Consider the following 14680-nt stretch of genomic DNA (forward strand, 5'->3'; position numbering starts at 1 on the left):
GTGAAATTCAAAAGTAGATCAAGATACATGATCTACGATTTCCCCGCATATCCTAAATCCACAAAAGCAATTCAGCGTCTCTGAAATCACATGTAAATAAAAGAGCTAAGGGCCTCCTTGCCGTGTCTACTTTCATAGCAGGTTTCCCACATTATCAGATCTAGGTTTTATAATTCCTTCTCCCAGAGGAATCCGAATGCCTTAGGAGCGATTTCTATAGAAAATCAGGATGGAACTGGAGAGTGCTATGCTAAGTGAAATAAGTCAGCCAGAGAAAGACAGATACCATATGTTTTCACTCTTGTGTGGATCCTGAGAAACTTAAAAGAAGACCATGGGGGAGAGGAAGGGAAAAAAAAGAGGTTAGAGAGGGAGGGAGCCAAAATATAAGAGACTCTTAAAAATTGAGGCCAAACTGAGGGTTGATGCGGGGGGGGGGGTGATGGGCACCTGTTGGGACGAGCACTGGGTGTTGTATGGAAACCAATTTGACAATAAATTTCATATTTAAAAAAATTAAAATTAAAAAAAAGATAAAAAAAAGAAAATCAGGATCAGTGTGGGTGACACTCACTATGACAGTGAATTCTGGGACCTGAGCAGTTGAGTGCATGGTTACAGAGTGCTATAATTCTTCAGGTCCCTTCCTCTGAATAACAAGCAAAAACGAAAAAAAAAAAAAAGTTTTATCTTTTGTTTTACTTTTGTCTGAAAAATGATATTCATTCTTTTCCAAGCAAATATTCCTTTGGTAAATATTAATTTTTCCATAGGTTTTTTTTTTTATTAGAACTGATAGGGACCGTTTGACCATGTACACAGAGTGCCTTTTTATTTATTTATACATTTGACATTTGGTATTTCCCCCCTGGATTTCTGAGAAGAAAAGATGGTACTAGAAATACTACAGACCGCAAACTTCCGAGTGCCTTTAAATTTGGGACTTTTGTGCCAACTCATTCGAGTTGGAATAGGCTTACAGATGGTGGCACTAGGTAACAATTATAACTCAAGGCAAATAATATATTTATGTTTAAAATATTGACTTCTGGGGTGTCATAAGTCAGGTTTATATTCAGCTTGTCAGGAGTCATCTAAAGGAAGTGTTGTATGTAAAACTTCAGTTCACAAACAGTTTTGCTTTTGGGAAAGCAAAATCTTCTTTATTAACATCTGCATGGATTAGACATCGTACTTAATGTTCTCCATGGGTGAAAGTGAGGTCTTATTAAATAAGATGTTGTAGCAAATCGTGGCTCATAAGAATTTTTTTAAGGACTGTGGAAGTAAGAGCTCATAAAATTTGATTGAAGATTAAGTTTGCTTTAAGAGACTATTCTCCATTCTTTCTGAGTAAATTGCAAACAGTCAGATAACTTATGTGGATAAATAAGAGAGGTAAGTGCCTGATGAGACATTTTGACACCAAATTTCTTAAGAGCCTGAGAAGCCAGAGGCAGAGATGGGGTTATACTGGGAAGGATTTTTGATTTTAATGAAATTTCCCTTAGTTCATTGTAGATTCTGTTTGGGATCGAGTGAAAGAAGATGTCTAACTTTCGTAGTTTGTGTGTGTGTGTGTGTGTGTCTCCTCAAAATGAGATTTTCTTTTTAAATGTCACATCAGCATACGTTAATTTACAACCAGTTTGAGAATACACAAATATAAATGCACATCAAAGCAGCATTGCAGTATTACAGTTGGCCCAGCCCCCTAGTCAGACCTGAACCGAAAGAAGTAGGCTCTTGACGGCTAGGTCACCATGTACACTCAGAAATATGAGGAAATAAATACATCAATATGGCAGTTTTGATTTTTGAGACCAGTGATTTTTAACTCAGTAGGAACTAAGCTTTCAATTAGAAATCATGACTTTATTGGGAGTATAATTAAAATTAACTACTTCGCTACCTTTATGGAATATGGATTCATACATGTTCAGGGGGATGGAAATGGAAATCTCGAGCCTAAATGTATCCACGTGCCATATAGTCTTCTGCACGGACTTCACTCGGTGGGAACTCAAAGAGGGAAGCAGGAATAATCCCATAGGGTTATTGCTTAGACGTTCCCTTCAGAATCCCATAGCAAGTGAATGTTTTATAAAGATAGATGAGACTTAGAAATTCTAAAGTGTGTTTATACTTTTTATTCTTTGTCAACTGATTATGGTATGTCATCTTGTTCACATGGCAAAACATCTAATCTATAATGTATCCTACTCTAGGGGCGCTGGGTGGCTCCGTGGGTTGAGTATCCATCCGACTTTGGCTCAGGTCATGATGTTGTGGTTTGTGGGTTCAAGCCCTGCGTCGGGCTCTGTGCTAACAGCACTTTGGATTCTCTGTCCCCTCTCTCTCTGCCCCTCCCTATCTCGTTCTCTCTCTTTCTCTCTCTCTAAATAAATAAACTTAAAAAGTATGCTCGTTTATTTACCTGACAATTATGCTCCATTTGATTATTTACAAGACTTTTGATAAAAATTCAAGGTCTTTAAAAGAAAGTCAAGGCAGGTTCGTTGAGCAGTTATTTATGGGAAGACTTCATCTACAAGCAACAAATGTTAATGTCTTATCTGAATTCATAAAATGGAAATATTTTTCCTTTGAATTACAATAATGAAAGATCACAGTTCACTAGAGATATGGATCATTAATACCTCTAAGGCTTGAATGTATTCGTAGGCAATGAAAATGCTAAGAATGGTCACCTAGAATAGATCAAACAGATTTTGCCTATCTTCAGATTTCCTTAGCGTACTAGTCTAAGAATATTTAACTAGTGATTGCGTAGAAGGACTAAAAGTTAAAGTGAACTTAGAGCTCCACTAAAAGTTATTCTATAGATAATTGTGTATCCCGTTTGGCATCTACCATTATATGCACTTGATTTGATGGAAGTTTATGCTGAAACAACAAACTTACTAAGTTCTAATACTACATTTTCACAACAGAAAGTCCTACATTTCTAAAGTTTAAAGCTGAGAAAATTATCAAAAAATCTAAATGAGGATAGTTTCATAAAGTCTTGTGTATATACTGCCAAGTCTTTATGAATCCATCAACAAAATTCAAATGTCTACACTATTTTTGCAGGCTTGTTACAAAATAAAATTTTGTTGTGTAATATCCCCACATTGAGTTAAGCCACATACCCTGAGGATATGAGTCAGGGTAAGTTTTCAGTTTTAAAGTATTCAGTACAAAATAAGTTTCTGTGTATAGATGTCTCAAATGTACTATTTTCTTTTTTTTTTAATTGTTTTTAACGTTTATTTATTTTTGAGACAGAGAGAGACAGAGCATGAACGGGGGAGGGTCACAGAGAGAGGGAGACACAGAATCTGAAACAGGCTCCAGGCTCTGAGCGGTCAGCACAGAGCCCGACGCGGGGCTCGAACCCACGGACCGTGAGATCATGACCTGAGCCGAAGTCGGACGCTTAACCGACCGAGCCACCCAGGCGCCCCTCAAATGTACTATTTTCAATGGCAGTTGCCCTAGTAAATTTAATGAATAATTATGGGCCACAAAAGAAGGATTCTATGGAGGATACAGTATTCCCAAGTTTTACCTTGGCTCTTTTTTCCTATTCTCTTCCCAACTGTTTATCATCCTTTCCATTGTGGTTAGTCCCCAGAAGCTCCAAAGTCTCCCATCCTTGTACTAAAGATCAGCTCCTGAGACAAATTGATAACCAGTCTAAGGGCCTTGGATATCTTTTCTAGAATGTATGGTTCCTTAACTAAAACTGTGCTCTCTCACTGACTTCTAGGGGAAGGTGTTACTGCTGTAATTACACTAATACAACTGCTATAATATCTGATGTATTATATGTATACAATAGCATATTTTCATTACTTCCATAAGCCCTTTAAGATCATGGTCTACTTTTAATTTAAAAAGTACAGGCTTAAATATTTTATCGGCATATTTACATGAACAATGTATATAATATATAATTATATGTTAATTACATGTATCATATTACATATAATCATATATTCTATAACATATGATACATACAATGCGTCATATACATTATTTCGTACTTGGCTTTTTCTTCCCATCTTTCCTTCAAAGTTAATCAGACTTAAAAACAATCTAGTATGTGTTAATCCACCTATTTATTTAAACACTTAATTTTTCTTATGCATTTTCTGTGAGTCTCTGTGTGTGAGAGATGGCTCTCTTGGTCACTGTAAACATAGGAAAAATTGAAGTTTTAACGTCTGGGAAAGCTTTGTTCCATTCTCTTTAGTGAATATATAACAGAGCTCTGTCCCAACCTTGGGAATGGTGACTAGTATTCTGTAGCACACGACAGAGTGCTTTTCCACATTTTCCATCAGTTTTCTGAAGCAGAGGAGGCTTCATGAACACACGTAGTCTAGGACCCTCTGGACGTGCTTCCGCCGAGAGGTCTGGCCGATGGCCCTGGCTAATCTAATCCAACATGACAGTGAGGCCTCGGATCATCAGGTAGCAGTTGGCTGTGTGAAGGAGGCTGCGGAACGAGTAGCACCAGCCATCAGACACTGCAAGGAAGATCCAGTGGATCTCAGTCCAAATTACAATCAGAAGCACATGCATTTTTTTTTTTTTTTTGACCAGCGTATCTTCCTCAATGCCCTTTCTTTAATCTAGATGTGTCTTTATATTGAAAGTGGGTTTCTTACAAACATGAAGTTGGAGCTGGGGGTGACATCGTAAGTGTCCCTTTGCTTGCATCACAGTCTTGCCTCGTCTTTCCTGCGGTGCTGAGGGCAGCTGCCTCGTGCCTCTTATGTTGTGCTCAGTCCTTTTGGCACCGTTCAGCCGAATCTGGGGCCAGGGGCAGAACCCCTTCCCGCTCTGTTTCCTTTCTTACTTTATGCCATCTGCCTGTCTTCCAGGGCTTCTGTTACGTGGACATTAGGCTACTTGATATCGTCCCACAAGACACTGGACCTCTGTTCATTTTTGCTCAAACTGTTTTCCTCTGCAGTTCAATTTGGATAGTTTAATGGGTTTCATCTACTATATACCAGTCCGTTCTTAGCCCCACCCGTTGAACTCTTCCATTCATGAAACGTGGGGCTCAGCTGTTTGCTTCCTGTTCTTTATTATAATCCCCTGTCTCCTTCTTCATTATATTTTTGTTGATTTTAAATCTTTGTTCATTCAAAGTAAATAACAGCTGTTTTCAAGCATGCTTTTGCTAATTTCAATGTATCTGTTGATACCATTGATGATTTTTCTCCTGGTTATTGGTCAGATTTTCAGTCTACACATGCTAAGTTTTCTGTTTCATTTTGTTTTGATTTCCCCACTAAGGTTGGGCAGGGCCCCTGACTCTATGCTTTTTATAACATCCAGTTCTCCAATTCTCTGTTCCATCAGCAACACCGTGGAAACCATTCCCTGCCTGCTTGTGTTGTCCTGATTTGTGCAAGGACGACTGTAATTTGGATGGTGATTAAGGGGCCTCAAGCAGATTTCTGCAGTGCGTTCTGTGAACGGCTGCTGTTTCGGGGTACCCTGCCTGAAATCTCAGCTATGTCAGCAACTCAGAACTCCAAGTTGTTGTTGTTTTGTTTTGTTTTGTTTTGTTTTGTTTTGTTTGGTTGTTGCTATTGTAGGTTTTTTTTTTTAAGTTTATTTATTTATTTTCAGAGAGAGAGAGAGAGAGAGAGAGGGAGAGAGACAGACAGACCGAGCATGTGTATGAGTAAGGAGAGGGGCAGAGAGAAAGAGAGAAACCCAAGCAGGCTCCACACTGTGAGTACAGAGCCCAACACAGGGCTCGAATTCACAAACTGTGAGATCATTACCTGCACCAAAACCAACAGTCGCCCCAGAACTTCAGCTTTTTATTCTTGAGCCCAGCAAGATCAGTGTGCTGTCTGGGGCCATTTCCTTTAGATGAAGTCAACAAGAACCTACAGTCAGGAAGTTTGCATTATCCTGGGGCTCCCCTGGGGACTTTCCCTTGTCTGAATGACTTGTCCTGCAAGGCTGCTGTCCAGTGTCTGAAAACACCCCACCCAGTTTCACACTTCTCTGTGGCCGAAACCCTAGTCCATTATCGGTTACTCTGCTATGGACAGAAGCAGAAAACTCTGATTTTTTTTTTTTTTTTTTTTAATGAAGACAGTACTCAGTCAATCTCTACACTTTAAATGAAAGGGGGAGAATAATGTTTGTTTACTCACATAAATATAGAACTTTTAGATTTGTTTTGCATATTGTATGGTTAGCTTTTACACCAGTGGAAATGATAATTTTGGACACAAATGATATATAACAATACCACAAATACTCAGAAGATTTGCAATGAATGTAAATTATTAGGAAAATAAAATGCTATACTAAATTTTTTTCTGATTACTTGAAAGAATATAAGTAAAAAAAAATCTTTATAAACTTTACAGTTTTTGATATTTCTTCCTGAAATTGCTGCTGTACAGCAGTGAGTTCATATAAGTGTATTATTTACCTGAGAACCAAAGGCTAATATCTCACATTCATATAAACCTGAACACAATCTCCATGCTTTCTGGTTGGAAGCGACTATTTTCCTATGAAAAGGGCAATGTGGATGTTTGACCCCTTCTGCATTAGGAAAAACAAAGATAAATTAGTGTTACTTATTTGAGGTTTTGGTTTAAAAATGGCCACAAAGATTTTAAACTAGCTCTTTCTGTGCTACAATTTTGTCTTCCACACAAAGTTTCTATGTGATACATGGTTATGGTCATAAATTATGTATTACTCTCCTCTCTCCCCCCCCCCCACCTTTAACATCTAACGCTTCAAGTTTAATACTAAATTATTTATTTTTTAGCCATCATTATCACTAGCAATCTTGGATTTATTGTTCAGAAAATAGTTTTTTCACAAGAGTTACCTACCTTCCCGCTTTTTTCAAGGAAAGAATTGAAAATTTTCTTCATTCCTTTGCTGGATCACCATGCTATTGTGCTTGTTACCTGAGTTTTACAAACAGTTATTCTGTCGTAGTAATCCTTCGTCATAGGGTTCCGGCAGCAGCTTCAAAATTTATATTAAATGCTTATTATTTTGACATCCCAGCTGTCATTAAAATGGGAGATTGCTGTTTTGAGTTTACAGAGGCCATTTGTGTGGAGAGAACGGTGCATATTTTACTGAGTTTACTGTGCAAACTAGAAGGGAGGCTATTCTAAGCTGTCAACATTAATTGTACACTTTTTGGATGAACAGTAAATGTGTGTTGGTCAAGTCACAATTGTGATGTAACACAGAGTGATGAGCAAATGTCAAGAAAGGGACCTTCCCGATGACATAATTACACCCAGACAGTCTAAGTTTCCTCTGAATCATAAAGAAGCTTGTTTTCAAGTATCCATCAAATATTCATTGTTTGTCTGTTTTGTCACATTTCCTAGACATGCTTTTTCCTCTATTTCTATAATAAAACATCCTATTAAGAGTATTTTGAACTACAGACCAAAATGGGTATCTTTTTCGCATTGCGGTAAGTTGTCAGAAATCGCTGAAGTCGTTGGGGGGTAAACTCACGGCACAGTGTGTAGCCAGAGAACACTTCATTTGATTATTGGAGGACCAGGAAAAGTGAAGGACTGAAACAGTTGAGACATAAAAAAAAATGTTAATACGAAAAATATGTTAGGGATAAAGCCTTAAAGATAGACTACATAAAGAATATTACCATCTTACAAATATCGATGTTTTGCTAGCATAATGATTTTACTTATTCAACAATCGTGTATTGAACATTCAAAGCTTTATAGAAGGCATATGGCAGTATCTAGAAGACATGGGAAGTTGCTCAGGTCATGAATGATTAGGAAGGGGACAGAATTAGGGAAGATGATGTTAATGCATCCAATAGAACGTAATAAATGCATAAGAGAGATGGAGAATCCATGGGGATTTCAGAAGAGAGATCGCTTTAAAGAAAAACAATTTCAGGAGAAAATAAATCCCTTGAGCTGGATCTTTGAGGACATTAGGGGTTTCTTCGTGGCGTGGTGAAATGGAGATGATGAGAGGGAAGCAAACTGTCAGCAGTCACAGAGGCCAGTAACTGTGGAGTGGACCTTTCAAACACTGAAAATAGTCTGGACTGACCGTCATTCACTGTTTGAAGATGATGATGCCACGTAAGTTTAGGGGGGGAAACTCAGCTCCCTAGTGTGGAGGGGTAGAGTGCAAACACCTGGAAATGTTGCACAGAGCGTCACAATTGGGCATCACCAGTGCGGGAGCGGCCTTGCCCGGGCGCTCCCCGCGGGCCTCTGGTTCGGCTGCAGGAGCACTTCCATCCAGGGGGATCCAGTGCCTGGACCGCACTCTGGCATTCCAGAATGCAAATGAGATTCTGAAACATGGTGATTACATCTTGATTAAAAAGGAGAGTGAAAAGAGTAGAAGTGCAGAAACAGGAAACACCCAGTTGAAAACAAGAGATGAAAGGAAGAGCTGGGATGACCTTGGATAGCTCTTCCATGGCGCGATGAGGTTGCACCTGGAAAGGAAGTGGAAAGCTGGGGGCGACCAGTAAGGGCAGAAGAGAAATTGGGTTTGGGAAGCTTGCATGGGAGGTTCTGGCAACGTGCTGGGTGAGGCTGTCCGTGGGGCACTCGCAAAGCACTTCTGAACCTCCGGCAGGACAGGAGGAGGGCGATGAGCTTTTGGAGTAAAATTGTGTGGAGACCTTGGTTTGGGCTGCTGCGTGGGGGCCGGGGGCTGGCCCTGGAACCCGTCCCTAGAGATGCTGAAGCCCGAGGCCCCTGAGGTGCATTTCAGGGACAGGACTGCCCATCTGAGAAGGCAGGAGCGTGTGCAGAGGGCTGGCAATGAGACACGAGTGGGTCCCCCACCAAAACACAAAGTCAGGTATCCCTAATGAAAACAAAGCATATACTTTTAGGGAGTAAAATATACGGACAAGATGTAATAGTGAAGTGAGTGTTGAGGAATCTGGAAGAATAGGTCTCGGAAATTGAAGAGAGGTCTGTAACACTGTCCAGCCAGCGTTCTTTAAAGGAGAGATGCTCTCTACCGGACATGATTATCCTCTTCCGTTTGAAAGCTTTCTTCCCAGTGGGTCCGGTGACGTCTCAGGGCCCCAGGAAAGTCTGGAATGCCCAACTGTCTTGGCAGCAGCTGGACCTATAACCTAACACCTCTTACTCTTGTTTTGAAGAGAGAAAATGTGGCCTAACGGAGGATTATCTTGTGTTTTGAGGATTAGAACCACTTTGGTTAAAATCTCATTTTCTAACACATTAGCTCCAAGGAGTTCTTTCTGCTGATCAATTTTTAGCTGCAAAAGTCAGACTCAAGTTTTACTGAATCTTGTCCCCGGTGGTTAAAATCTAGACGAATGCTTCAACTTTGCACAATTCCGTTGTAAAGTGGAAACTTGTTTTCTGTGTATTAAATCTTCCTACTATGAGTTAACAAGCATGGATTTATTCCCAGAGTGGAGCCCCATCTGAAATATTTATACATTTGAGTTCTCCACACTGGAGATGAGAAGCACATGATCCCTGTGTGAGGTTTTTTCTGAAACACCAATTTGGGAGGAAGGGGGCGGTGGGGGTTGTTGGTTTTTCCCTTCCTCCTCTCGTCAGTCATTCGGACTGTATCAGGAAGTTAATGAAAATGGTTAAGGAATGCAGGCTTTATAATGTACTGACTACCGTTCACTCCTGTCGCTAATAAGACATGACCTGGAAATCATTTAAATGATGATAAGCCTATGCCTGCCTTCCACAGGCCACACCAGCCATCTGTGAAAATACACCTCACACTCATTCAAAGGGAGAAATAAAAAAAAGTCAAGCAGAGCCAAATTTCACCCATTTTTGTGGGAAAAATAAAAATAATTAAGCAAAAATAAAAAGCAGTTTTGTGGCACAGTGACTCCAACAGAAAAGAAAATGAGCAATTGAATATTTTCATTATTTAATTAAATATAGAGATGTTACATTAACAAGAAGACTTAAGCCTAAATGATGTCCTTCTTTGTAGTAAAGTAAGATGTTGTAAAAGAAATTTGTCTTTTACAAAACGAGTTTCATAAATACTCAATTTCAGTTGTGATCTAAAGAGGTATTAATAACAAAATTTATTCTTTCTCTACATCTCTACATGTTTGTAGGACAGTTCTAACTAACTTAAGTGTTTAATTAGGAGAAACTGACTTCTGGAAATATTTAGTGATTTCATTAGAAAAATACACATTTTCATATAGTATATAAAACTAAGAAATAATTTTAATGCTGTGGAGAACTTAGAATCAATCCTGCTTTTCTGTGAGTTAGTCAGCTATGATGTGAGTAAGTAATATTTAACTTAAAATTGATTAAAACAGTGTAAAGTATCAGCCACATATTATAGAGCAACACATTATCTAGAACTTAGGTTTTTTTTTTTCTTTTTCCTTTTCCAAATCTTTCCATTAGGTAAAATGCACATTGTCATGGCAACGGGATGGTAAATTTAGCCTGAATAATTTTTTAATACAGCAGGATAAAACTTTACTAGCATCCATGTTCTTTAAACCTTATCTGAAACCATAAAAATCCTAGAAGAGGACAAAGACAGTAATTTCTATGACATCAGTCATAGGAACATTTTTGTAGACAGGTCTACTGAGGCAAGGGAAACAAAAGCAAAAATAAACTATTGGGACCACGTCACAATAAAACCTTCTGCATAACAAAGGAAGCAACAAACAAAACTAAAAGAGAACTTACTGAATGGGAGAAGATATTTGCAGATGACATATCTGATAAAGAATTAATATCCAACATATATAAAGAACTCATAAAACTCAACACCAAAAAAAACCCCCAAATAATATAATTAAAAATGGGCAGAAGACATTTCTTTAAAGGAGACATCCAGATGGCCAACAGACATGTTGAAAAATGCTCAACATCCCTCAGCATCAGGGAAATGCAAGTCAAAACTGCAAGGAGATATCAGCTCACACCTGCCAGAATGGCTAAAATCAAAAACACAAGAAACAAGTGGTAACAAGGATGCAGAGAAAAAGGAACCCCCTTGCACTGTTGGTGGGAACACAAACTGATACAGCCACTTGGAAAACAGTATGGAGGTTCCTCAAAAAGTTAAAAATAGAACTACCCTATGATCCAGCAATCCCACAACTTGGCATTTACCCAAAGAATATGAAAATGCAAATTTGAAAAAATGCATGCACCCCTATATTTATTGCAGCTTTATTTAGAATAGCCAAAATAAGGAAGTGATAGAAGCATCCATCAACTGATGAATGGATACAGAAAACATGGTAAATATAGACATGGAATATTACTCAGCCATGAAAAAGAATGAGGTCTTTCCATTTGCATCAACATAGATGGAGCTGAAGAGTATTATGCTAAGCAAAGTAAGTCAGAGAAAGACAAATGCCACATGACTTCACTCATATGTTGAATTTACAAAATAAAACAAATGAGCAAAGAGGACAAAAGAGAAAGAAAGAGACAAACCAAGAGATAGACTCTTAACTATAGAGAATACACTGATGGCCCCCAGAGGGGAGGTGCAGAGGGGGAATAGGTTATGGGGATTAAGGAGGGGACTAGTGATGAGCACTTGGTATTGTATGGAAGGGGTGAATTGCTATATCATACACGTGAAACTAATATTACACTGTATGTTAACTAGACTAGAATTAAGACTAAAAAAAGCATAGCATTTTTTTCCTATCCCTGGATCTTCAAAACATTGTATACTTTTAGTTGATTTCTAAATAAGGTTCTTAAAATTTGTTTACTTCTCTGACATTCAGATATATACTTTACGTGTTTAAGTCACTTATAACATGTAGTTTTAAAATTTATTCATTTGTTTTGAGGGTGAGGGTGGGGGGGTAGAAAAAGCATGAGCAGTGGAGGGGCAGAGAGAGGATCTTAATCAGGCTCCCTGCTGTCAGTGTAGAGCCCGACATGGGGCTCAGTCTCACGAACCGTGAGATCATGACATGAGCCAAAATCAAGAGTTGGACACTTAACCGACTGAGCCACCCAGGTGCCCCTTAAGTCAATTATATACTTGGATTTATCAAAATATATAAGTAAGGCCTGTGTTTGAAAAAAAATTAAACATTTGCAGCAGCATGAACTTTTTTCTACATTTTGTTTTGCAAAGGCATTCCTAAAATGTTGGAGTATAATATACGTATAGTGTGAAAATCCAAAGTTTTACAGACAATACTTACAGTAGAGTATTGATGCATTCAACCTGAAAAGTTGGTAGTCAGCCAATTATAACATTTGCACAATGAGATAATGGAGAAATGAAAATCTATACTGCAAACAACTTTCTCTTTAAGCGTTTACTGGGAAGCCTCTAAATTTGGGAAGTAACATTTTAGTATATCAGAATAAAACAAGCTACCTGGAAAACAATATTATAAAATGTATACTCCTTCGGAGAAGTAATGTTTGTACATAAATGAGCAAATGTTACATAATGGACACTGATATTATTAAAGAAATTCTTCACTATTTCTCAGTTAAGCTCAATTTTCTTTAATGTGATTACAATGAGACTAAAAACTTGGTCTGAATACACTGGCTCAGTTAATGTTCACCAACACTATGTGGGGTTAGCAATTTGCCCAAAGCCATGTACCCGGAGCCTACAATAACAGGGTTCTGACCTGATCTTTCTGCCCACTGAACGGCACTCTTAACTTCTCCTCATACGGCTTTTGTTGTGACAGATGAGTTCATAATTATGCCGAAAATATTATACTTCATCTCCAGCTATGCTGAAGGGAATATTTTCTTTGAACTTGAATAAAAAAAATTAGAATAAAATTAAAGCTCTCCCTTAAATAACTAAAGTTTTCTTCTATAATTGCTTACCTGGGAAGCATGGAAATTTTATCTTGAAACAAAATTAGTGTCCTTGTGCCTTTAGGAGAAGCACTCTAATTGTAGAGGGTCCCCTTAGATTCCCCCAGTTAAGTCAGAAACATGGAGAAAAATTGGAGAATCTAGAGAGATATGACAGAAAACTAAAATTTACCTATATTTCACCATGAAGCAGATAATTTTTCTGAAGATATTTCCTTCTCCTTAAAAAGAATGTAATGAGCATGTGAATGCGTGTTTTCATGAGTTGGCTTAATATTGACAAAATAGACATTAAAAAAATAACATTACATCACAACAATTTCCCCATCCCATCATATATTCATTTAAAACATGGTTTTAATTAATCCAAGGTAAACTTACTGTTTTATTGAGAACATCTTGGAAAGTAACAGTTTCCATACAAGAAAACCTCATGGCACTTTTTGTTAATTATTATTTGGTTCTATTTTCAGTCGAGTACATAAATTATTTTTCTGGTATTTAATTTTTTTCTGGAATATTCTAGAAGACGAAGTGTTTGCATTGATCCCTAAAATAAACCACTAGCACAGAGGAAAATTAGCGAATCATGCCGAACATCAAAAGTTCCTCCCAGGGGCGCCCGGGTGGCTCAGTCGGTTGAGAGTCGGACTTCAGCTCAGGTCATGATCTCGCGGTCCATGAGTTCAAGCCCCGCATTGGGCTCTGTGCTGTCAGTTCAGAGCCTGGAGCCTGCTTCGGATTCTGTGTCTCCCTCTCTCTCTGCCCCTCCCCCACTCATGCTCTGTCTCTCTCTCTCTGTCAAAAATAAAAACATTAAAAAAAAAAGTTCCTCCCAAATGTTAGGAATATTCATAATAATATTAGCTGCTCTTCAAATTTCCCTGGAGGTATGGACTCATTACTACTGCATACTGCAGAGAGCTGCAACACTTTAAATACTCCCGTTAAGCTTGAAGAGAAGTTGACAGAGTAATCACAGCCCAGATACCAGTAGCTGTCATACACTTCCTGTTAAGTGACAAAGTTTACTTCAAATCTCCATGACAGATGAAAACTTCTCTCTGCTTCTAGAGGGAAATAAGAATGTGAGATACCCTTTACATCCTTCATGTCCTGATGTATCTCATTATAGATTTGGGAAGAAAGTATGAGAATGTGTGAATCAACTTCCTTTTCTCTTTTTTTAAATGACTGTGTCTTCAAAATCCTATATGAGGTGACTGGACCCTGTCCTAGGTCCCTTTGAGAGTGAGTAAGTAGTGAGTTCAACTTGGAGGTTAAGTCTTAGAAAGTCTCCTTAGTTATACACCCCAAGTCATAGTCCCTAATTATATTAATTAGAAATAAAAAAAATATCAAATCATAAGAAGAGAAAGAAGAGTGTTTTAATCTCTTCAGATTTCAACCTACATAAACAGTAGAATGAGAGTTCATATGTTATAGAAACAAACATTATCAGAAGTTTTCTAAGCTAATTCTGTTTTCTAATTCAATACTGGATTAACTTAAACTGGAAACCATTTGGTACGGATGCCTTATATTGCAATGCTTCAGTTGAGGGAAAGGATACTGGGAATGGTCGACTGATCACTGGAGTGTTTCTGTGTGTATGTGTAGGATTGTGTGCAATCTGACTGGAGAAAGTAGCAAATTGTACCAAATAAGATGAATCTCAAAAAAAATAATAATAATAACTGTTTGCTTTATAAGAAGAACTTGAATTGGGTGTGGTGCCTTGAACTTCAGGAAAATACACCAATGCTGTGTTCTGAAAACTTTCCAAGAGAAAG

Source organism: Panthera leo, chromosome D2 (assembly GCF_018350215.1).
Source record: "Panthera leo isolate Ple1 chromosome D2, P.leo_Ple1_pat1.1, whole genome shotgun sequence".
Taxonomy (NCBI): Eukaryota; Metazoa; Chordata; class Mammalia; order Carnivora; family Felidae; genus Panthera; species Panthera leo.